Source organism: Cavia porcellus, unplaced genomic scaffold (genome assembly GCF_034190915.1).
Source record: "Cavia porcellus strain 051 isolate PalLab524CR breed Dunkin Hartley unplaced genomic scaffold, mCavPor4.1 scaffold_26, whole genome shotgun sequence".
Taxonomy (NCBI): domain Eukaryota; kingdom Metazoa; phylum Chordata; class Mammalia; order Rodentia; family Caviidae; genus Cavia; species Cavia porcellus.
The window spans coordinates 45,815,310-45,841,324 of record NW_026947509.1 but is presented as its reverse complement, the minus strand read 5'-3'; the positions used below and the strand labels follow the sequence as shown (position 1 = coordinate 45,841,324).

At 42.7% G+C, this 26,015-nt stretch overlaps 1 protein-coding gene across 5 annotated transcripts in view; it reads right to left on the bottom strand.

The window, feature by feature from the left end:
* The window catches only part of Creb1 (cAMP responsive element binding protein 1), a 64,745-nt gene extending 61,522 nt beyond the window's left edge, over positions 1 to 3,223 (bottom strand). For 4 of the 5 annotated variants that reach the window (XR_010043503.1, XR_010043504.1, XM_063237361.1 and 1 more), the window contains exon 1: positions 2,982 to 3,160. The gene's annotated coding sequence lies outside the window, so the exon portion shown is untranslated. Of the gene's footprint in view, positions 1 to 2,981 lie in introns of all 5 variants that reach the window. The other variant, XM_063237362.1, reaches the window with a different exon arrangement.
* Positions 3,224 to 26,015: the final 22,792 nt, after the last annotated feature.

Below are 26,015 nucleotides of genomic sequence, written 5' to 3'. Positions count from 1 at the left end.
ATTGGCTGAATCCTTAATGTACTTCATCTCACAGCGCCCAGAACAGTTGTTCTAATTTTACAAATAAGGAAATTAGCTGAGGAAGATTCAGAAATTCCCTGTGACACAAAACTCCTTTAGGACAGGCACATGGAAGTGGTGATGTCAAGATTCAAACCCAGGCCTGAGATTATTCCAAACCAGATGCTGTTTTAACTACATTCTATCACATCATGCTACATAAATATTCGAATTAACCATAAACTGTTGTTTCAAGTGATGTTGCAGAAGAAATGAGTTCACACATGGCTAAGAAAAAAACCTTACATTTTCCATTCCCTGACATGTTATGTTCTTATATTCAGATTTGAGCTCTACTGAACATAATGAAATCATCAGTAGATACTCCACTCTGTTTGTGAGACTGTCACAGGTCGGTCCTAAACAAGTTTATTTATGTCTGATAAGGTAGTTATGAAATTACAAATTTCTGTGAAACAAGGTAAGCACTAAGTTACAAGTAATTTTCTTTACTATGAAAAAGAAAAAAGTTTAAATGAAGTGGAAAATATGTATTTGGTTTTCTGTAACTGTACTGTATTTAAAAACTCCTCGATTATCCTGGGGTGAGACACACATTAAGTTCCTTCTGTAAGAAAACAAAATTTGCACTAAACAGCTCTCATCAGTTCTAACCAGTTAAGACTGAGTTTCCTAAAGCAAAAAAAGGAAGTATATGGATCAGGTTTCTAAGTTTCTTCAGGCTCTTAAATGAAAGAATTTTTTCATTCGAAAGAGGTAATTATCAGAGTTTTAAATTCCAAAAGAAGCACTCCAACAGTTTAGGTAAAATCTGTCAAATACTAGCTTTCTAAATATATGTTCCCCTCTCCACCAAAAAGGATACAAACTCAGCAGTAATTTGTACCAGTTCCTAGGAGAGTGCACTAGCACCAAGCTCCAATGTTCAAACAGTAAGTTTGAAAAGTCTTTCCTGAAACTGTTAAGTCACAAATTACAAAACTAAAACCAGATTTAAAGGTCTTTTGGACAAGACTGAAGAACACATCAGAAAATTTAAAATCTCACAAAGAAAATGTCATTGTATATTGTCTATAAAGAAAAAAAAACTAGGTAAGCAACGCTGGCTGGCAGGAAATCTTTTAAGGAAAACAGTAACTATCATCAGTACTGTATATAACTTTAGTTCCTAGAAATAAAATCATTGTCTCAATCCTTACAAAAACTTGTCTTTATTGTATCTTAATTTTCTTGGCAATGCCAAGGAGCGGAGCTAATGTGGTCTTTTAAAAGCTATCGTGCAGCTAAGCAGGTTTTGGAAGTGAATTGGATACAGAAAAATCTTCAGACAATGTTTACCAATCAATATCCCTAACCTGACACTTCGCATCAAACATAACCGTACAATTATCTGTCTTGTTAAGCTTTCAAATTACCTAACGTAACTCTTTAGGGCTTTAGTTTTAAATCAGGAAATAAGCAGTGAGTGCATAAGATTTCAAGAGACGGCAACCCAAAGGATCTTCTATGAAATCTGCAGAAAGGAGGCCTGATGCAAGCCGAGGCTAGCAATGAAATTCCGGACTCGTGGAGAATGTCTGACAAATTTAAATAGGTCATACTGCAGGCTGTTTTAAGCTGTCTTTTAACCTTTAATGTATCAATGGCTTTCTTTTCTTTTTCTTTTTTGCAGTCCCCTTTTTTCCAACGGTCGAAGAAAGTCTTCTGGCCTAAATTGTTGTGAACCTCAGACTAAGGTTACCTAACCGCATTCGGCGCAAATAATGGATACTTTCAATGCAGATTTTTAGAATCAGTATTAAATCAATCCCTCACTGAAGTTTAGACAGAAACATGCAGGAAGTGTGGTAGAGGGTGAGCGTAGTAGAGTCCAGCTTCAGATTGCTCAAAGCCCTTGCTTGGCAAGGGTGGCTCCTTCCGCAAAAAAAAACAAGTGATGTAAAAGAAAAGTACCTCTGCAATTCGGATCAACGAAGGGTTTCAGAATGATAGACCTCAAGTGATGATTATTGAAAAGGGTTAAAACCGAAACTGTTTTCAAACACCAGCTTCCTTTTTATACGATCCCAACAGCTTCTTTAAAAAGTTATTATAAACTTTTAAAAAAAAATTCCTATCACCTCCTTCTTCTCAAAAAGAATGTATTTCCATGACTACTTTTTTTTAAAGCGTGCGCGGCGGGTGGGGTGGAGTGGGGTAGTGGTTGTGAAAAAAAGAGTAAAAAATTTCCCTCAAAAAGCACGCGCACTCGTCAAGCCAGCAGCGCAGGGTAAGAAAACAGCATTTTCCCCCAACGGTGTGGGCGAGGGGAGCCGGGGCGCGAATAAAATACAGCACGCGAGGACGCCTTGGATTTCCAACTTTATTGCACAAAGAGCGCGGGGACGAGAGCGGGTCGGGCAGGCGGGCCGCGAGCACCTTCACCTCCGCTGCCCTCCACCGCCGTCGCCTTCTTCCTCCTCCTCCTCCGCCCCCCACGGGCCGGGGCGGCGGGCGGCCCAAGGCGAGGCAGGCGGGCAGGCAGCCGGGCGGGCGGCCTCCCCCGGGGCGGCTCGCTCGGGCCCCGGCCTCGGCTCCGGCTCCGGCTCCGGCTCCGCGCCTGGCTCCAGCTCCGGCTCCGGCTCCGGCTCCGGCTCCGCGGCGGGAACGCGGCCGCCCGCCCGCCCGCACACACCCCCGGCCGCGGCTCGCACCCCGCCCGCCGCCCCCCGCCATGAGCGCCGCCGCTGGCTGCAGGCAGAGTCGCTGCCGCCCGGCCGCCGCTGGCTCCAGGCCGCCGCCATTATCCTTTGTTCGCTGCGAGCGGCGGCGGGGTTGTGGGGCTCGGGCGGAGGCTCCATCTTTGCCGCGGCCCCTCCTGCCGGGGGAAGGCCCCGCGCGCGGGCGTCCGGCGCCTCCCCGTCCCCCCTGCGTCCCCCCGGCTCTCTCCGGCTCCTGCCTCCTCCTCCTGTTCCTCTTACCGGTGGTACAAGCGCCTCCGTCACTGCTTTCGTTCGCGGCCCGGATCTCGCTGGAGTTTTATTCTCTCCCCCACGTAACACACCGCGTCAAACTACACCTCCGCCGCGTCACTCACCAACACTCCGCTTCTCCCAGCCGCCCGGGCCACAGGCAGCAGCAGCCGCCGCCGACTGAGGAGCCGCAGCCAGGGAGCCAGCCAGCGCCGCCCAGTGCCGAGTGCGCAGCGGCCGCGCACGGAAACAGCCGAGTGCCGCCCGGCGGCGCTCGGGCAGCCCCGCCTCTACACTGCGGGCGGAACTTGCCGAAAGCCTTCGCGCTCTTTCGGGCGCGGTGGTGGCAGGGAAGGTGAAGATGGGTTTGGGACCCGCTGGTGGAGGAGCGGTTGAAACCTGATGGGGGCCTTGGCTCCCTGAAGCGCGGCGGCGGCGGAAATATAGAGGAAGCGGGGTTTGTGTGTGGCCAGGTGGGGAATTCCCGGGTATGGGTCGCTGGGTGGAAACCCCCGCGCCGGCCTGCACCCGAGGCGGGAGGCGGCGGCGGCCCTGAGCCTGAGCGCGTGGCCTGGGATCCGGCGGGCGGCTGCGGGGGGCGGGGCGCGGCGGGCTCGGCGACGCCCGGGGCCTGCGACCCGCTCTGGGCATGGGGCCTGGCATCGTGGGCCCGGGCGGGGACTGTGCTTTCCGGGGGCCGGACGCTGCAGGGCGCGCGGGTGGCCAGGGCCCCCGAGTGGCGCCCTTGCGGCCTGGCTGTGGCACCGGTGGTGCCCGCTCGCCTCGCCTGCTTGCCCTGCTGCGGGCGGCGCCCGTGTCGCCGATCCCTCAGCCCCTGCTGCCTGCAGCGGCGGTTCGCGCTTGCTGGGCCCTCTGCTCCCCGCCCCGCCCTGGGCCACGGGGCGACTTCCTGGCCTCAGAGCTGCTGCAGCTGCTCTCAGGTCCCCGTTCTCATTTGCCTTGAACCCCGTCTTCCTCTCTCAGCGCTCTCCAGTTTCAAAATTCTTTCTGTCCCTTCCGGATTCCGCGCTTGCTGACTTCTGTTACCAAATGTTGTTCTTGCGTCTCTGCTAGGTCCCACTCTTTGCAACTTTCTCAGGGACTTGCCTGAAGAATATCCTCTTACCTTCTGCTTTTGTTTTACCACACGCCCTTTTGTAAAATGTCACGTCTCTCATTGCTCCAAACGGAAGGAAGACACCCCTCTAGATCCTTTGCTGACATCTCCACCTCTCACCCATGGGTGCTCTTTCCCAGCCGCTGCTCAACCCTCTCCCATGTACTACCTTAGCTGCTGTTCCTACCACCAGTCACCTGAGGCAGCTCAGAATTTTTAGCGGCAAACTCGTGTCTGCCTGGTGATTTTCAGGCCTCATTTTACAAGATTTTATTCTAGCGTTTGACACTAGTGACCACACCCTCTTCCTTCCGAATATACCCATCTCTGCTCCTGTCTCCGTTTTCTTTTTTACCTCTGTTTACTCTAACCAGGTCTTCCTCCTCCGTCCTAGGCCTCTCTTGGAGGCTGCTAGCTGACCTCTGATCTTTGAGTCCCACCATGCACGGTTAGCCCAGGTAATCGCTTCCTCTTTCAGTAGCTTCAGTACTTTCTATCAATGTGTAACTCACGCCTTGCTCTTGAACTTGACATTCAGATTTCCTGCTGCCATTGCTACACTTTCTTTTGGATGCCAGGAGTCATCCCTCTGCTCAGTAAGTGCATACTCAGGCCATCTGCTTTGTGTGAAATAGAAACCGGTACAGCCCAGCGTCATCTAGATTTATTCTACTTCTGAAAAATTGGATTTCTAACCTCTGTTCCTATGCCATGTTTTTCATCCCCGCTCTGGTCTAAGCTACCTTTATTACCTCTTTTAGTCTTGCAAGGACCATCATCCACCTCTCCCAAAACTCCTCTTGTCTCATTCCAAACTATATACCACACAGCTGCGGAAGTCATCTTAAAGACAAAAAGCTGATGAAATCAGCTGCCCTTCTTAAATTCCTTCCATGGCTCCCCTTTGCTAGGTGAACACTATCTGCCCGCCATTATCAGAATTTGTCTTTTCTCAGCCTTGCTGTCACCGCAATACTCTGTACTTTAGCTATGTGAATTAATTTTTATTTTGTCAAGTTCTCTACTCTTTTTCACTACAGCTTCTCATCTCAAGGCATTCACTCATGCTATTGGCCAGCCGTAGAATTCTCTCACCAATCCTGTGGAACTATACTCTCTGCAAATATGTCATACTTGTAATTATTTGTTAGGCCTCTATATAATGTCTGTGCACCACATCATATTTATCATACTCACTGCCTGCTTTTCTTCTCCCATCTCTAACAACACCACAGTGTCCGTATAATGGTACTCGTTAAATATTTATTGAATAAATAGTGAATTTCTGTGTGATCCTAGGCAAAGTTTCTTTTGTGGGTTCAAACCATGAGTTTCAGTGAATTTGGGGGGCTATAATAAAGTACCATAGTCTGGGAGCTTCTAAATAACAAATGTGTTTCTCATGGTTTTCGAGTCTGAACACCTGCGATTAGGCAGTCAACACCTGCTGAGGGTCCTCACCGGGACTGAAGATGGCCGTTTTCTTGTACCTCATGATTCTGACAAGATTCCTTTTTAAGGGCAATGATCGCATTTATAAAGGCTTCAGTCTGACAAGTTCGCTCCCAAAGACTTCATCTCATACCATCATGTCAGCAGTTAGAATTTCAACATACAAATGAAGGGACCACTAACTCAGTTCTTTGCACTGGCTCTGCGGTTTACTAGCTGGGGCAAATTGTTTACTCTGGTGCTCTGGTTTTCCAATCTGTAAAATAAAGATAATAAACTATTCTCACCTAGCTCATAGTGTTATTGTGATGATTAAATGAAGTCATACATGTAACGTGCAATATTTGGCATGTGCTAAGTGTTTATAGGATGTCACCTATTACTAGTTTTTACTTGGTATGACATCCTTAGGGTCAAAAACATTTTCAAAATTGAGTCCATTATTTTTCTGCTCATTTTTACCCTGGCCTATAAAATGACACTAAAGTCTTAGAATCATCTCTTTAGTCTGTTATCCACTGATGATGGTTTTTTTTTTTTTTTTAATTTAAAATTTTTCTTACGTTAACTCTTCCCTTCTGTTCACACTGGCCTTCATTTAGGCCTTATCTCATTGCATCAGAGTTACTTTTGTAGTCCTAGGTGCCTTGTAAGTGTATGTCCACTTAACCTATTTACTTGTGTTATACTGTAAAACCACTGCAACTTTAACAGTTATTAAATCATATGTTCTTGGTTTCTGATCTAGAGACCTCTGCAAACACCTAACTGTTCATTTACTCAATTCACTCAGGTGCAAATTTACTAAGCAGTTGGGGTATAATACAAATTTGAAATCCTAATTCCTTATGTTCTCCTCTGGCCTTTCCATAAACTACAGAAATGAACTACATGAACTAAAAATTTCAAACTTCCAGTCAGCCAGTTTTTGTCTCTGGGACTTAGAAGTCACCCTCATTTTTTGTTCAGTTCCCCAATTGGAAGATAGGGTCAGTACTGTGGAAAAGAACCATATCAAAGCAAAGGAGAACATAAGAATATAGCTTGGCACATTAGATATGTATCTTGAAAGAGGCCCAGAAAGGGGGAGATCTGAGATGATTATGAAAGACTTCAAGGAGAAAGTGGTATTCACAAGCTTTTCTCTAACCACAACTTCCTTTTCCTGTTATTTTTCTCTCTTCTGCTGTTGAACCTAATTTTCATGGGTCAAGGGCCATGAAACCTGCCTTAGGACAGGACGTTCATCGCCTTCTATGACAATTTTTTTCCTTACCTAACTTCAACGCTATGGTGACCTACTTCATGTGTTCTGATGGTATCTGAGCACCAACTGTGCTTTGCACTTTTCTAGAATTTGGGATATAGCAGTAATCAAAATGTTTCAGCTCTCAAAGGCACTAAAATCTTCCAATTCAGGCGTTTCTCTTTACTTACTGTTGTATTCTACCCCAGTATCATCTTTGTAAATACTCTGCCTGTGATGGCACTGCTCAAAACTATGTTTTCCCGACTCATACTCCCAAACTCCAGACTTAATTGCCTGCTCCCATGTCCCCTTGAATATTGTCCTAGTTTGTATTCTCTCAGGAAACGGGACCTAAGGCAAAATCTCTGCTACTGGCTTATTGGGGAGTAGAGTCCCAGGGAAAGCAGTTAAATCAGGTTGGGAGTCAATCAATCAGAAGAGGTATTGTCTGTAACGCTACTCTCACTATACCTGGACACACACATAGAGTACCTGCATTTCGTGTGGGTACCTAACACAGACATAAAATATGTGGCCTGCACATTGGTGGCAGCTGCCTGAGGTTGACAGGCCAGTGGTAATGGTGCGATGATCAGAAGCCACACAAGCAGACAATTCCAAGAAGGTCCGAGGTGCTATGCATGTTGACTGATCTCAAATTCTGTATTTCCAAAGTAGAGCTGATGGCCCCTCTTGTTTCACAGCTGCATCCTTTCCCATCCTAAATGGTAAGGTTGGAAATCTTGCCTGATGCTTAGAGCCTTCTTTTCTCTCACGTCTATTCCATCTGAAAACTTTATCATGTCTTCAAAATATATCCCTAAACTGATTACTTACCATCAAAGTGAGTGAATTGGGTCCACAGTACTTTGTTTCTTGCCCAGATTGCTGCAATAGTATCTTAAACTTGCAATAGTATCTTTCCCTTGCCATATACCAGCCACATATTTGCCTTACCATCTTAGGATGTTCCAGTACTTAAAATACATTTTCCCCCAAACAGCCCACCTCTAAACTGTTAGTTAATTTCTGTCCCTTATGTGTAAAATGTCCCTCTCAACACATGAGTTACTCATTTGTTTGTATTTACTGATCTATGAATTCTCTGGAGCTGAAGTTTGTTTGGTTGAACTTGTATCCTTTGTAACTGACACTTAGTAACTGCTCAGTATGTCTTGACTGGATGGTTAGTGTTTTTCTGACTGGTCAAGGGAGTGTTGCCTTGCCCAGCTGATTCAGGCATCAGGTCCACTCAGCACATCTTCCCCTGCGGGGCGGATGGATCCTCCAAATCCTTGCTCTATTTTCTATTAAATCAATTCTGATTAGCTCAAGTCCAGCATTACAATGAAGCTACTCTTAGTGAATCCAGCAGCCAGTTCTTTCAGCTTCCATCTCCCTTGAGTTAGCAGCAGCTTTTGACAGAGTCCAGCACTCCCTGCTTCCCACACACATTATTCACTTAGTGCCTGGGCTTTTTGGTCCTCTCCTGCTCTCCGTCTCCTTCGTGTACTGACTGCTCCATGTTGGAGAACCCCAGGCCTCTGTGCTGCTGCTTCTCTTCAGTTTCTACCACTCTCCCTTAGTGCTCTCATTGGGGCCGGGGATTTAGCTCAGCGGCATAAGCACCTGCCTTGCAGCAGGCAGTCGTGGGTTCGATCCCTGGTACCGATAAAAAGGAAAAAGACAAAAAAAAAAAAAAAAAAACCTTAGTGCTCTCATTGAGTTTTCACATGTAAATATGTTCACTGCTCTCCAATCTTCAATCCAGACTCATATTCAAATACTGCAGCATCTTTGCCTATATGTTTAATAGACGTCTCCATTTTATCACGTCTAAAACTAAATTTCCCCATTCCCCTCAAAAACGTTAACTCTGTCATTCAATTGCTAAGGCCAACTCAGTGACTTTTAATACCCCACAACCAATTTGTTCACACATCCATTTGTTTACACTTCACAATATATGACCATTCTCCCCATGTCCACTGAGAGCCCCTTGGTCCAAGCCACTGTCCCTTTTGACTGGGATTTTGTATCAGCCACTCAACCTCCCTTCTTTTTCAACACAGTGTTCAGGATGATCCCTTTTAAACATAAAGCAGATCATATGATGACTCTGTTCAAAGTTTTCCAGTAGCTCCCCATCTTAGTGTAAAACCTGAGGCTTACAGTTAGCCCTGTAAAGCCTCCCTACCTCTCTAATCTAACTTCCTGTTGTTATGCCCCTACCATTCTTTGTTCAGTCAGGAGACCTACTTGTTCCTCAGACACTTTGAGCAAAGTCTTTCCTAAGGGACTTTGCTCTGTTCCTTCTCTCTGCTCCCAGTGTTCTTCTCAGATGTTTCCATGTCTTCTTCACCTCTTTAGGCCTTTGCTCAAATGCCCTCATTTCTGTGAGGCCTTTCTTTACTACCCAATAAAAACTTCACCATGCACCCCCAAGCTATGTTCCTAGCCTGTACAGTCAGGATTTACTAGAAAAACAGATATAACACAAGATACACAAATATATAAGAAATGAGATTGGCTTACAATGGTCAGCCACAGAGTTGGATGAGGAAGTGTTCAGGGGGTGTCTGCACGCTGGAGGCTGGCTATTCCAGTCCAAGGGCTGGAGCTCACTGCAGTGTCCCGTGCAAGTCTGTATCAGGCATCTGATGGGTCGGTGACAGAATGCCAAAGAATCTACAATGAAGGCTGAAGAGTCTACGTTGAAGGTTGAAGAGTCCCAGGTAGAAGCTGAACAGTCTGCACCAGAAGCCAGGAGACAACATCCAAGCTGAAGGCAGACTGGAGCTTCTCTGAACCAGCAATCAATCCATCCTCACTGGCCTTTTATTGTATTATTGTATGCAGGCTGCTCCCCTGGGGTGGGTGTAACACTCACACCATGCCTGTGCCCTCCTCTTACACAAGCTGAGGATGTTAGGACCCTGGTCCCCTGCTGAATCACTTAAATTTCTGACCTCAAGATGTCACAATGTATCAACCACTACATAGCCCTTAAAAAAAATTTTTTTTTAATTTTGGGAGAGAGAATATCATTAAGTTACCAAGGCCAACCTTGAACTTGGGATCCTTCTCTTTCAGACTCCCAAGTAGCTGGAGTTTGGTGTGTATGGCAGTCGTCAAATGCTTTTTAATGTATGGACTAATTTAACTCTTGTAATAACTCTTTGAGGAAAATACTCCTATTAAGAACATTTTACAGATGAGTAAACCAAAGCCAGAGAGGAAATGTGTCTCTTGTCTTAGAGCTGGGAGGAGGCAGTCAGGGTGTGAAACCAGGCAGTCTGGCTGCAGAGACTGCATTCTAAATCTCTGTGCCCCACTGCCTGCTTGTGCAGTCCCCTTTCCTCTACCTATGCTTCAAGCTCTGCCCCTCACAGTGCTGGGCATTGACCTCAGGACCTTTGCACTGAGATCCTCAACCTCTTTTAAATTTTGAGCATTTTGTTAAGACATTAAGTTACCCATGCTGGACTTGAACACTGAGCCCTACTGTCTCAGTCTCCCAAAGTGCTGGGAGCTCCTGCTGTCTATTTGAGCACTGTGAGACCCCTATTACTTTCTTCCACCCTCCTATAACACCAACATCGTACTTTGAGTTAGGTGCCTATTTCCATCATAACATCCATCATACTTATTGTTTTCTAGTGCCCCACGGGCATCACTCTCTGTGAGGGCTGAGATTGCATCTGCCTTATTCATTGCCGTATCTTTGATGCCCAGCATGGTGATTGGCACATTGGAAAAATCCAGTCACACTTCTAAAAGCATAATGGTGATTTTTCTATAGAACATCTGTAACCATATCCATGCACGCAGGTGAGTTTTCTTATGGCCAGGCTAGCCCACTTTAAAAGTGGAAAAGGTGGTTTTCTTTTGTGAGCCTTTAGCTGTGTTACGTGTCAGTGCCAGTGTCGTGTGCCGGTTCGCAATTAGTGCCCCTTTCTGCATCAGATTCAGTTGGCACTCAGCCTCTGTGGCACAGATGTCTCACCAGATCTTTTATGCCTGTGTGCAAATTTAAATTGAGGGTTTCAGTTTCCTCAGCTCCTTGTAACTATAGCTACTGGTGAGGGATCTTCCTCACCAAGATACCTACTTACACAAAATCAGAGATAAATTTGTGAACTAGGGGTCCAGATTAGAACTCCCAGTTCTAAATTTCTTTCTGTATATGATCTTGCCTTTCTGTTTCCGTCTCTGATCCTTGTCTACTGGTCCACAGGCAGCACCCATATTACTAAAAATGACACACTTCAAAATCTTCATGGGTCCTTCCTGAAAAAACAATATTCCCCTCACATTGTTTCTGTTTTTATTAATTTTCTTTTTATTCTGCCAGCTTCTTTTCCTAATAGTAACAGCATTTGTGAAAACTTTTCTGGAGCCGTCCTAATCTCTTGGATGACTAGAAGTATTAGAGAGATTTGGTTGCTTCTATTATCATTTCTACAGTCTTATTCTATAGGTATCAGAAACACATGAGAGAAGAATCCCAGAGATTGGAACCAACATATACTGTCCAGGGTACTGTTTGGGCCCCTGATGAAAGTGATTAGACATATATTTTTGCTCTATTCTTCTTGATACTCCACAGTAAAGGAATAAGAAAAGTATAAACCTTATGTCAGATAAAACAATGACTTCCATAGCAATATCCATGTCCTACTTCTTGGAACCCCTGAAGATGTTTTCTTAACTGGTAAAAGGAATTTTGCAGATATGATCAAGAGTTTTCAGTCGGGCAGTTATCTTGGATTGCTGGGATGGCTCAGTGTAATCACAAAGATCTTTACAAAGAAAGAAGAAGGCAGAAGAGTTAGAGAATAGCAAGAAATGCAGATTTGCTCTATGGCAGGCTTTGTATGTGGAGGATGAGGTCCTGAGCCAAGGACTGCAGACAGCTTTTAGGAGCTTGAAATGACAATGAAACAGGTTCTCTCCTAGTTTCTGTAAGAATTCAGCCCTGCCAAAACCTTGCTTTTAACCTACTGAACTGGATCTTTGACTTCAACCCTCCAGGACTCTAAGATAATTTGTGTTATTTTAAGCCATTGCATTTGTGGTAATTTGCTACAATGGCAATAAAACCTTACCACACAACCTTAGTAACCTTTCCTAAAAAAGATCATGAACAGTAGTTGAAAGAATTCATCACATGTTCAGAAGATGGGAAGTATAGTAGAAAAGCCCAATATCTATGTGCTTGTAAAGAAGTTGGAGGCCATGCTTGTTTTTTCATTTGTAGAACCCAAGAAAAGAGTACAAAAGGAAGCCTATAGAATAGCTAGTTAAATATTTAAATTATAAATCCAGCTAACAAACTGCTAAATAAAAGGAGGATATACTCTTTTTCTGCCTTTCAAAATGCAAGGGAAGTACCTCTGACTGACCTATTACAAAGGAGACATCTGCTCATTGTCCAGTTACCCTCAGTGAGGCCTTCCAGATGCCAAGTCCTGTTCATGTACACAGAACTTCCCTCTGCTTTATTCTTAAATACGACCGAACAATAAGGGATCAGTGTAGATTTAAGGAAAGTGTTCAGCGTGAAAGAGAAAAACTAACTCACCATCCAAGTAGCCAACCAACCAGAAAATTTGATTTTTATGAATGCTTTGAGATGAGATCTAAGCAAGTAGCAGACAGTTTTGAATTAGTCATATGTGCTTAGATGACTTAGGTAGAAAGACTACTCCAGGAAAAAGAAAAAAAAAAGATATTTCTTGGAAAACAAGATGTTGGTTAGAACACAGAAAAACTAAATTATAACATCCTAGTTTATTATGTGGCTCAAATCTGCCTGAAATTTGAGATTGTAATAATGCAAATACTGATTATACTGATTATTAGCCTGCTAAAATAATTACACATAGTGTAAGCTTCATATATGTGGTGGATACATATTGAGGGAAGACACTAGTTCCACATAACCATAATGAAAATTCAGTATTACCTAAAATGGAAATATCAGATTGCCACAATTAAGTCATATCATTTAGAGAGGTATAATGGTCAATTCCAAAGAATCAACTCAAAGAATTCACAGTGGCTGTCCTAGTTATTTTCTTGTCATGGAGACTTACCTGACACCCACAATTAAAGGAGGAAAAATTTATTTTGGCTCAGTTTGTAGAGGTTTCAGCCCATAGTCTGTTGGCTCTAAGGCAGAGGCGAAGTACCTTCATGACATGGTGACAGGAAGCATAGAGCGGTCAAGGGAGGAAGAAAATAGAACCTTCCAGGCGTCCCCCCACTCATGACCTGGCTTCACCTCCCAACATCGCCTTTATCTATACAAACTCATCAGTGAACTAAGGTATTGATGAGTATCTCACCCAGTGATGCATGCTAGAATCATCAGCACCTGACTGATACGATGTTTTTTGCTTCCTCCACAATTACATTTGTGACAAATTATGTAGAAAGAACAACAGTATTTTGGGGTCAGCACTCCCTGCCCTGATTTAGTTAAGTTGTTTGGAATATAGTCCTTTAATAAAGCACCTGGAAAGAACCAGTGGAAAACAATGCTATTTTTCAAGAAGCCCTGGAAAAATAGCATTAGTGACTCTGAGAAGGTGGAAATATTGAGCTTTGCAAGATAACAAGCTTACTTTTTTGTTGAGCCATCCAAATAGTAGATTTTTGACTATGCTGTTCTCAAATTAATGTTCATAGTCAAGTGTCCAAGGCATTAGTTGTAATAATACAAGATGATAGGACGCTCTGGATTCTTTAGCTCATTAGGTCTTGCTCCTTTCCCTTCAGGCTTTGTGCCCAGGCTGCACAATGCTTCCTAAAAGAAAGCAAAGAAAGTGAAATGTGCCTGCTATGTCTTACAGGGCTTAAAAGCTAGTGCCTTTCTGTGATAGAAATAAAACACAATTTACGATAGTGTGTATTTCAGACATACCAAAGAATATTTCTTGTTAAGAATGAGTGACATACAGAATGCAAGGGAGATGAGAGACAGCCACTGAAGGACTCATATTTAGTATGTGAGACACACACGCACACACACACCCCTACACATGTGCAGATGTATGTTCTCACTTTAACATCAATGTATTATATTATGCACCAGATACACACATGTACATATGTCATCTTTTCTTAATCATTACGTCTAAGCTGCCTTCCTATAAGCCCTCTCTCCTTCACTCATTCATTACAAAAGAACAGGCAGGAACCAAAAGGACAGAAAATGGCCAGAAAGAGTGTATACAGACATGCCTAGGTTAGGATCCAAGACAGTCAAGAGAGCAGATCAGCTAGCGACAAGTGCCCACTGGGAGATGGGAAGACCCTAGTCCTAAATAAATAAAAGGAGCCAGGGGTAAGAGCTCATGGACTTTTATCTTTGATCTCCCCTGCTACTCCATGGTAGCTGTCTATCCTGTTTTTTCTCTTTTCCCCCAAATAAACCATCTTATGTTATATTAAAAAAAAGAGTAAGCAATGTTTCTCTTTAATGTATGAATAAAAAAGAAAAAAATGGTTAGTGAATCTATCAGTGTTAATCCTGAAGTTCACATGCATCTTTTCTCAGTGTTGATTTTTATTCAGTCAGGAACATCATCTTGGTAACCTTGGGAGACCAAACAGCAGACAGGTTCCCTAGTAGGAGTCATCATGATCTAAATTCAGGTTCAGGACACCAGGGCTCAGCCCATGTTGGAAGTAGCACTCCCTCTCTGTGGAGTGAAAGGTCACCCTAATAACTCGGTTAACTTATAGAGTAAGAGCTCCTGTATTTCACAAAACTAACCTTGTTCAAGTATCCAGCTTGTGAGCTCCAATACTCACTGAATGATTCTCAAGTTTTATCTTTTTCATGACCACATATTTCCATCAGTAGCATCAAAGATAGAACAACAGGTGGTGCTCTGTGTATTCAAAGCCTCTGCTACCAAAACTTATCCCCTCCTCACTCTCCCTTTCTGCAAAAATTTAGATAAGACTTTCTTGTTCGTGTGTCTAAGGGCGATGGTGAAGGGGAGAATAAATTTATGTTTATTGTTGTTTCACGACATGTTTATTTCCTTTGATTATAAGGCTGAAAAACATTGCATCTGTTTTCAAAATCCTCCTGTACTACCCCAGGTTTATGGGGCTATGACTGACTAGTGAAAACTATATATTTAGAATGTATAACATGATGTTTTTATATGTGTGTACATTGCAAAAATGAAGCTAATTAATATTTGCCTTGCCAAACATATATTTTTGTAGTGAGAACATTTAAGATTCACTTTTGTAGCAATTTTCAAGTGTACTACACGTTATCATTAGCTACAGTCACAGTGCTATATGAAGGGACCTCAAAAACTAGGATTAAATCTCCTCTGTACACATTTTAAGGCAGCAAATGAGAACAGCCCTTTAACAATTAAATGTCATGATTGCAATTCTCCATTTGCTGTGCAGATTTTTCTTAGCGAGGAATGTCATCCTGTTAACTGTTATATTCTATCATGTGTGTTTTGCTTTTCTTTCCCTATCACTGTCAAAAATGACAAAGATTTTGCATGCCTTGCACTCACTACAGTGTTGGCTCTTCCAGGAAACATCTTCTCGCCAGCAGGACCTAGAAGAGGGCACTCATATGTTCTCTCTTGTACCAGCAAGTTCTATACCATTAGAGTTTTGCATTTGTAGATTTAAAAAAATCTTTGTTCTATTCTAATCCATTGGTTTAAACAGATATGAGATGCTTTTAAGAGGCCAATTATGTGAACATTCTTAAACTATGAATAAGGGTTATATATGGGGAAATGGAATTGAATTTGCTGAAATCTGTTATGTTCACAGGCTTTTAACAGTATAGTTTCTTAAAGCCTCCAACAAATAGATTATGATTTTCCAGGATGGGCCATCCTTTTCATCCCTTTCCTCTTTCTGTACAGTAATCCTGAGTAGATTCATGAATAGAACCCACAAATGCTATTGTCCAGTATGTTACTGTCTAATACCCTATAAATGTTACTGCCTATTATTGTGGTTTTGAGCTGAGGCAGTTGAATGATTTTGTAATTGTGTGTCAGAGTTTCTTGTATTTTTTTTCAGGAAGCTGGAACTGAACCATTTTCTGAACTTAATACTGGTATAACTTAACATAGCATCTTTAGTCTAGGATGAAATAAGTATTTCATGCTCTTGCAGCCTATGTGGTACAGGATATGAAAGGGTTATAGATGAAACACTCCCTAAGTAGCTTGCCGCAGCCAAGAATGCTTGTTAGAATTAGCCATAATAAGTGATGAAACCAGAAAGTTTAAGACACACCCTTTCTTTGCCTTAGGGCTTGCCCTGATTTGTCCTTCCATGTCAGAGCTTGCAGCATACAAAGAGGTGGAACCCTTCCTCTGTGTTAAAAGCTATTTGCCCATTTGTGTAATTGTCTGCTCCATTACATATATATACATCAAGGCCAGGAACAAAGTTTTACTCATCCCTCTATCCTTCAGTGGCTCTTTCTGTGCCTATTTACTGACCTGAACAGGGAACCAAAAACAAGACACAAAACTGGAGTAAGATGTTTACATGGAACAGGAGAGAGCAGGCATAGAAGACCCATGCTAAAGATTGTCAAGATTTTTAAGGTGAGAAATTATAAGCATATCTTATTTTAGTGCACTTCACTTTATTGTGATTTACAGATTTTTTTTTTATTTTGACAGATTGAAGTTTTGTTGCAAGCCTGTGCTGAGCAAGTCTGTCACAACCCTCTTGTTTTGTGTGCTCATCTCATGTCTCTGGGTTACATTTTGGTAACACAGTATTTCAGACTTTGTTATTATTACTACATCTGTTACAGTGATTTGTGATTAATTATCTTTGATGTCACTGTTACAGTTTTTTGGGGTGCCATGAACCTCACTCATGTAACAGGTCAATTTAATCAATAAATATTGTGTATGTTCTTCTGCTCCACCAACTGGCTATTCCCTCTTCTCTCTCCTCCCCTTTGCCTTCGCTGGCCCGAGACACACAATACTGACATTAGGCCAGTTAACAACTCTACAGTGGCTTTTACATTCTAGCAACCTCAGAGTTTAGTGAAAGGAAAAGTCACAAGTCTTTCGCTTTAAATCAAAAGCTAGAGGAGCTGGAGATTTAGCTCAGGGGTATAAGCACCTGCCTGACAAGCCCAAGGTTGTGAGTTGATCCCCAGTACCAAAAAAAGAAAAAAAGAAAAGAAAATCACATTTTGGGACCGGGGGTTTAGCTCAGCAGTATAAGCGCCTGCTTGGCAAACCTGAGGTTGTGAGTTCAATCCCCAGTAACCCCCCAAAAAAGCTAGAAACAATTAAGCTTATTGAGGAAGGCATATAGAAAGCCAAGACGGGGGAAGTTAGACCTCTTATGCCATTTAGCCAAGGTATGACTGCAAAAAAGTTCTTGAGGGAAATTATTCTAAAAGTGCCACGCCACTGAACTGATACATGATTAGAAAACATAATAGCTGATATGCAAAAGGTTTTAGTGGTCTAAATAGCAGATCAAACCATCCACAACATTCTCTGAAGCCGAAGCCTAATCCACAGCAAGGCCCAGCTCTCTTCGGTTCTACAAAGGTGCAGAAAGGTGAAAAAGCCAAAGAACAACAGTTTGAAGGTGGCACAGGTTGGTCTACAAGGTTCAGGAAAAAAGCCATCACCGTAATGTCAAAGCATAATAAGGTGCAGCAGCTGCTGATGTAGAAGCTGTGTAATGTCTAGATTTCAGCTAGGATGGCAGATAGTAAAGACCTAGCTAAGGTAACTGAAGACAGCTACAGTGAACAGGTATTTCACGGGGACGAAGCAGCCTTCTATTAGATGAAGATACAACCTAGAACTTTCATAGCTACAGAAGCTTTAAAAGACAGCTGATTTTCTTGGCAGGGGCAAATGCAACTGATGACCTTAAGTTAAAGCTAATGTTCATTTATCATTTTGAAAAGCCTAGGTCCTTAAGAATTAATACTAAACCTACTCTGCTGTGTTCCTGTAAATGATACAATAAGCCTGAATGACAGCACATCTGTTTACATCATGGCTTTCTAAACATTTCAAATCCTTTATTGAGATCTACTGCTCAGAAAAAGAAAGATTCCTTTCCAAATATACTGTTCACTGACAGTGCACATGGTCATCCAAGGTTCAGATAGATGAAATTAATGTCATTTTTATTTTCATGTCTGCTAGCAAAGTATCTATCCTGTAGCCATTTAGTGAAGAGTACTTTTGACTTTCAAGTATCATTATTAAAGAAATACAACTCATAAGTCTACAGTTACCATAGATAGTGATTCTTTTGATGGATCTGGGCAAAGTAAATCGAAAACCTGGAAAAAAACACTCACCATTCTAGATGCCATTGAGAAGATTCGTGATTCATGGAACGTGAGTAAAAGGTCACAGTAGTGTGTTTGATTTGATCAACACGAAGGAAACTACATGAAAGACTCTGAGGAGTTTGAGACCTCAGTGGAGGAAGTAATGGCAGATGTGGAAAACAGCAAGAGAACTAGAAAGAGAAGCGGAGTCTGAAGATGTGGCTGGATTTCTGCTGTCTCACCATGAAACTTTAGCGAGGGAGTCACATCTGCATAAGCAAAGAAAGCATTATCTTGAGACCGAACCTGCTTCCAGTGAAAACGGTGTGGACACTGTTGAAATGATGACCAAGGACTTAGAATGATTTAATTTGATTTAACTGATAAAGCAGTAGTGGCAGGGTTTGAGGAGATTGACTCTGATTTTGAAAGTTACATGAGTAAAACACTGTCTGTCAAATGGCATTGCGTGCTACACATAAATCTCTTGTGAAAGAAAGAGTAAGTCAATGATGGCTTTGTTTTAAGAAACTGCCAGTCACCTCAACCTTCAAGGCCATCACCTGACCCACAGGTAACATCACACTCACCAACAACAAGGTGGTGGCTCATCAAAAGTTCAGGTGATTCATCACAATTTTTAATTGAGATATGAACACTTTTAAAAGACATATGCTATTGTACAGTTCAGCTATAATGTGAATACAAATTTTATATGCACAGGAAGCCAAATACAGCTGTGTGATTTGCTTTTTTGCAGTATTAGCTTTATTGTAGTGCTATGGAACTTAAACCTCACTAGCTCCTAGTAATGCCTATATTAACTAATGACTGAGGACTTTTAAAAAATATACAAAGATGGTATGGGTCATAAGAAGATATGTAAGTTTTCTTAGTGTTTTTGAACATTTTTTATAAAGGGGTAAAATAATGGTAGTGACATCATCAGATTGCTGAATGGGTGAAAAGATCTATATACATCACTTGTATATCCTTGGCTCATTATTATTAGTGATCTTGGATGTAATCATCCTATTTAATTGCATCTAATTAAAGTAGAGCTTTTTATATCACTAAGAGGAATTGATACACTATGACAATGATTTAATCACTAAAATTATTTTATATTTATTGAAAACCTTTTAAACTTAGAAAAAAATCATATTTCATGCTGGGCATGGTGGCTCATGCCTGTAATCCCAGCACTCGGGAGGCTGAGGCAGGAGAATCGTGAGTTCAAGACAGGCCTAGGCTGAAAAGTGAGCTTAAGGACAGCCTGAACTGCATGATGAGATCCTGTCTAAAATTTGCAAATATAAAAAATTTGCAAAAAATTTAAAAAATATAAAAAATTTGCAAATATAAGCAAATTTTTTCAAGAATTAGAAAACTTCATGTTCTGTATCTAATTTTTGATTCAGAGACAATGATTTCTGCCCTTTTTCTCCTTTTCTTTCTTGTGGTGCTTTCCATGACATCAGGAGTGCTGGAAGCAAGCACTTCTCACATGTACCCCTCTGCTGAATCCCAGGCTTCCTTTCAAATCACCGACGCCCACTCTCCTTGTGGGGGAAAGCTTGTTTCTGTCTGTGTGTACATCTCCTGTGTTGGCTCCATCTTATCAGAAAGCACCAATGGAAGGTTTGGCAGACAACAAACACACTCATATTCTGTCTTTAATCCTGCTCTTTGTGTCCTAGCCTGTTGTTCTTTCTTTCCCTCCATCGTTCACAGTAACTCCACTGTAGCAGTTTCTCAAGACAGATCCCTGGAGTTCATCCTGGCCCCTCTCTGTCTCTGACACCCCATCCAGGACCCATCAGAGCTGTAACTCCAGAAGTTCCCTTCCTTCACTGCCACTCTCCTGGCCTGCGGCAACATCATCTCTTCCCTGTAATCTTCTCACAACAGGTTTTTCTGCTTTTGTCTTGGCCCCACTGCAAATCTGTTCTCGACACAGTGGTTGGAGCAAATCTTGCAAAACCCAGTGAGAACCTGTCTCCGAAGTCAACTGTTACCCATTTCACTCCACTGTTCCCCATTTCACCTGGAGTCATAGCCAGTCTTTGTAATGCCCCACAGGCCCTACCAAATCAATGTTTACGATCTCACCTCTTCCTCCATTGCTGGAGCACTTTGCTCCAGATTTGCTGGCCTTTGGCGGTTTCTCAAATTTGCAAGGCATGTCTCTGCTGGAGGGCCTTAGAATTCTTCTCTTCCAGCTTCTGCAGCATTACCTCCTTCTCTTCCACACTTTGCTCCCATCTCACTGAACCCCACACCCTGAACCTCCTCCATGCTGCAGTCTGCCTCGTCCCCTCAGTCTCCTCCACAGTTGCTTTTCCATGGTGTTTTATCAGTACGATACAGGCGTAGTGTACAGCGACTTAGGTGTGATCTTCTGCTGTGTATTCTTCACTCATAAGTGGAGGAGGCATCTTCGATTTGCTCACTAGTGATTCCTGCATGTCATGTGCTTTGGAGGCACTCACTCAGTTCTTCTCGAAGCATATTGAGTCGTTAGTCTTCTGACGAAGGTCAGGACATGTGCCACAGGAGTGTACAGAGATGGCGGTGTAAAGAGTGAAGGATTTGATGCCTTAGCCGAACTTTTTTAAGGAGAGAGAAGGCAGGTGAAGGAGCCACAGGAACCCAGGAAATTACAGATGCAGAGTACTCTCTTGGCTGCTATTAAAAAGGACCATAAACTGGATGACTTAAACAGCAACCACTTACTTCTCACAGTCCTGGAGGATATAGGAAGGCCAAGATCGATGCACCCACAGATCTAACATCTAGGGATGAATGTCCTCTTCCTGGTTTGTAGATGGCCATCTTCTTGCATCCTTCTATGACAGAGAGAGAGAGAGAGAGAAACAGAGAGAGAGCATACCAAGAGCTCTCTGGGGCCTTTTACAAGGGTTCTTGTTCCAGGCCCGAAGGCCTCCTTTCCCATGACCTAACTGCCTTTTAAAGACCCCACCTTCTGATGATATCACATAAGGGTTAGGATCTCAGCATATGAATTTTGGGAGGACATGTTCAGTCTGTTACACTTGAGAATTAACAAGTGAATAGGTTGGATTACTTCCTATTAATTACTATGGAAGGCAGACCTCATGGATGATACCCTTTGTAGAATATTTCTTCAAACTTATTTATGAATGTACACTGTTAGCGTGAGCACTCACAACAATTCATGGGCAAATGGCACTGGGAGGACTTTCAGCTTGAACAAGCCACAGTGCCACATCTTTTGTTTTGGTTAGCAGGCTGGCTATGACAGTGCTGAGGTTCTACTAGCCAAAATAGTAGATAAGGAAGTTTATAAGTGAATATCTTTAGATAGGAATTCAATTATAGATATCATTCTCATTGGAGGTGCTCTTTTAGTGCAGACCTGGGATTGCATTCAGAAACAGAGCCTTCACTGTATAGACACAACTTCATTTTTGAATTTTTGAAATATCTTTTTAACTTAAGATGAATGATTTGTGGGTTCTTAACAATAAGTGCCATCTGCTAGCCTCATAGGCAAGTAATTATTCTTGATGCTTAGATGCTAAATTGTTTCTAGTTGTGACAATTGCATGCACTGTCAACATACAAATATGACACATTCTAGAATTGTAAGTTCTTGAAAATGTTCGCCTGTGAGCTTTAAATTTCAGTAGGTGACTGCAAAGCCTGTCTTCTCTTCCAGTTTTGACTCTGCTCATAGAATCACCTACAATCAGTCTTTCAATGGCACACAGTAATCAATATATTTTATTTAAATAACCTAATCGAATAAATTTTGATCCAGAAGAAATGTGTAGTATAAGCTTCAAGGATTTGGGGAAACAGAACTTAATGTAGTTTTTTTTTGTAACTATAACACAGAGCTCATCATAATATTTACCTCAATCTTGATTGGATTGAATATATGAGTTAATTACATAGCAGTCTTTGGCACATTTCTTTATGAATGGACTACAGTGGTGCCTCAGTTCACGAACTTGATTCTTTCCACAATTCTGATCACAAATCCAGTTGGACAAGGGCTGAATCAAATTCAATGATTAGGTTCAATGTTGACCTTATGGGAACATTTGATTCACTGTGTTTTTTAGACAGTTTGAGACCCACAGAAAAGTAAGCAGATAGTACTAGAAGTTTCTATATACCCTCCTGGATTCATCCCAGCCGAAGTTTCCCTGTTAACATCTTACACTAGTAAGGAACATCTGTGATAGTTAATGAGCCAATACTGATTATACAATTGTTATTACCCAAAGTCCATTGTTCATTCAGAATGCCTCGGTTTTTGCCTGGTCTCCTTTCCTGTTGTGGGATGCTATTAAGGATATTGTTTCATTTATGCCATGTCTCCTTAGGCTCCATTAGGTGTGATAGTTTCTAAGACTTTTTTTCTGTTTCTATGAATTTGAAAGTTTAAGAAATACTGGTGAAGTACATGGTAGAAGGCTCCTCTATCAGAATTTGTCTTTGACACATTTTAATGGGTCTAAAATCATTGGTTACTGTCTTAGTCGCTTTTCTTGTTGCCTGAACATAGTACCTGATGCCCACAACTTAAAGGAGGAGAAGTTTGTTTTGGCTCAAGTTTGTAGATGTTTCAGTCTGCAGATGTTTGCTGGCTCCAGGGCAGAGCAGCATGGCAGAGGGACGTGGTGAGGAAAAGGTGCTACATCATTACAGCTGGGAAGCAGAGATGGACTGGGGGACTGGAGAACTGGAGTACTGGACACTTCCAGGCCACACTCTCAGCCACCAGAAGGTGACCTCTTCTCAGTAGGTGCCAACTCCTAACTACAAGTCAGCTGTAAGCCCTCATAATCCAATCAGCTTCCTGAGGCCCAGCCTATGAGTAAGTGAGGCTCTTGGGGGACATCCAGAAATAAACCATTACAGGTATCATTACCGCTTCATAGTTAGATTAAAATGTGGACTGGAAGCATGATGTGGATAGTGGAGAATTTGTTGAATGCTCAATTCTAAGAACAATTGATTGATTTTAAAGCTTGCTCAGTTTATCAAGGTTGCCTGGGCCAACTCTGGTGTGCTTACATCTACCCTTCCATGTGTCCACTTGGGCCAGTAAATATTTACCAGGTGCCTGTCAGGACAGTAAAAGTATGTTGGATGCTGGGAATTTAGTGATAAACAACAAAACTTCCTTCATTAAGTTTCAGGTCAAGTAGGGAGACAGTTAATAAATAACTAGAGACATGAAAAAAATCTAAAAGGTAACTTGGAAGAAGTACGAAAATAAAATATCCTTGCATTAAAGAACATCTCAGGTGAGGGGAAAGAGGACTGATTTTTTAAGGATGTGCATTAGTTAGCTGTCCTCTTAACTGTGTGAGACAGAATATTAAAACAACAGGGACTTACACAAGGCAGAATTCTCTCTGTGCTGAGGATGTCAGCCAGTTCAGAGCTGAGATGACAGCTCCCTGTCATGCGGGCCTCGGGCCCGCCCATCCTCTTGCTCTGCTGTGTGGAGGAGAGTCATTTCCCAGGATTACCTTATGGCCTGAGACAGTTTCTGGGGCTCACAATCTGAGTTCCAGCCAGTGTGAAGGTGAAAGGGACAAAGAATTCCCTCTTACTTTTCTCTGCTTATTTTTTGCTGGCTAGAACTTAATCAGATGGATTCTCTCAGACCCTTCTTTCTCTAGGTGACCACGCACACCACCTAAACATCGGTTTAGGATGGCAGTTCTCAAACTCAATCATGCAGCAGAATCTGCTGCAAGATGTGCTGAGCTACACCCCAGTTTTGCATTTATTTATTATTTTGGTACCAGGGATCAAACTCTCAACCTTGTGCTTTCTAGGCAGGCACTTACACTACTGAGCTAAATCCCAGGCCCACCAGTTTCTCCTTTAGTAGGAGACCAAGACTTTGCATTTTTAACAAGTTTCCATGTGCTGCTGATAATGCTGGTCAGGACAGTATTTTGAGACTCACTGCCAATAAGGAGGGAGCAAGGAAGCTATTTGGCGAAGTTACTGTTATGTAACCAGTTAACTCCAAACACGGGAGCATAAGACAGTCAATTTCTTAGGATCCTGCGGCTCCACAATGTGAGCAGGACCCTGGAAAAGGCTTCGCCTCAGGAGCTGACTAGACTGGGCTGGGGTGGGAGGGTCCACCATGGCCTCCCTTGTGCTGGGCTGCCTGTCAGCAGAGCAACTTGGAGGAAACTGGGAGACTCTTTCTGGCAGAAAGATCTGAGGCTCCTTACATGAGCCTCGGGGCTCCCAAGGATCAGAATAAAAAGTCCAAGGCCCCCTGAGGCCCAAGTCTAGCAGTCACCATGAGTCTCCTTTATCAGATTCTACGCATCAAAGCATGTCATGAAGCCACCTCTGATGAAAGCAGATGTTCACTTCTATCGGAACCAGAGTGTGATTTGGATAAAGCACTTCCCAAATTTTTTGGTGTACTGATAAAGAAAAAAAAAATTATGACCAGATGTAATGAAACTTCAGACTTTAGAAATTTAAAAAAAAAATGAATGTGGATTTTCATAAATATCTTTTTGCCTTCTTTAGACATATGGCTACTTTTGATTGAAAGTGGAAATCACAACTTTTGAAAGTCAGCATTTAAAAACATGACGCTCTCCCGCCTACAGGCTGTGATTTGCCAGTGAAAAAGAGGTCACGTATACAGTATGTTTCTGTATGTGCGATCAGCTACAAGAGGAAGCGGTTTCTCCTTCTCATCCCCTACCCCGTAAAAATCCTAGGTGTCCTGGGCCAGAAAAGACAGGAAGTAAGCAGCACTGTGATTTACAGGAACTCTTCTCTGGGAGGATTCTGAGGGTCCAGGAGAGCTCAGGAGGAAGGGCGGGTTGAGCTGCGGGAGGTGGGTGAGGCGAGGTAGGTGGTAGAGTTTGAGAAGGTAGCCTTCATTGCTTAGGGCACAGATTAGGGCTGTGTGACGTTAACACAGCCAATTCCGTGCCCACTTCTTACTTTTGAGTAGAACATTTTATTCCTGTCATATGATGATCGCTCTCTTTTCCCCCCTCTCTGTTTCCTAAATAATTTTCCACAAAAGCTATTTTATTACTCTTAAAATGCTATCTTTAGTAATGTGCCTTGGGGCCCTTCTCCTCTAATAAGATTAAGCTTTTGTGATTTGCTTTGGAATAAAACATCTCTTTTGGTTTCTCCTTGTCGTCGCCCTGTTTTCAGAGATCTCAGAGGCAGCTCTGGCATTTGGCGGGAGGTCTGAAGTTGCTGTGGGAAAATTCCAGCTTAGGCAGCAACCGCGCTGTTTGTTCACAGGTGTCCAACTGACACAGAGTGGAGCTGCCTCCTGGCCTGCAATTCCCTGAGTGAATAACAAGCTTGTTTACTTCTCTGACTCATTTATGGGTACCCAGGCCCTCTTTGTAATTTATGCTTTTCTGTAGTGAAAGCTAAATTCAACCTAGAAACCCCAAATTGTTACATTCTAGGAAGTCGCTTTTGTTTGAGGAACTGATACAGTTCAGTACTGTGATTTTGTTATTCACACAGAAAGCAAAAGCCTGCTCTGTGCTTCAGATGAAAAGCTCTGTGACTAATAAGATTCTTTCTTCCTTCCTTTCTTTTTTTGGGTTAAGTTTCTCCCTTTAGCTGCCAGGCCATTTCATGATGGTTCTCTGGCTGGAGTGATTTATCACCCAGATTGAAGTGGGAACCCTCTGCGTTCCTTTACTCCCGGGGGCAGCCCTTGTATTCCCAAGATGAGGGCAGGCCAGCAGCCCATTGCTTCAGTGCTGTGAGCAAGGAAAAGAAACTTGACTCATAACTGTTGTGGTTCTGGAGAAATCCCCAGCGTGCAGGGCAGCTAGCCAGGGATGCAGCCTGCCTTCTGGTACTTTCTCC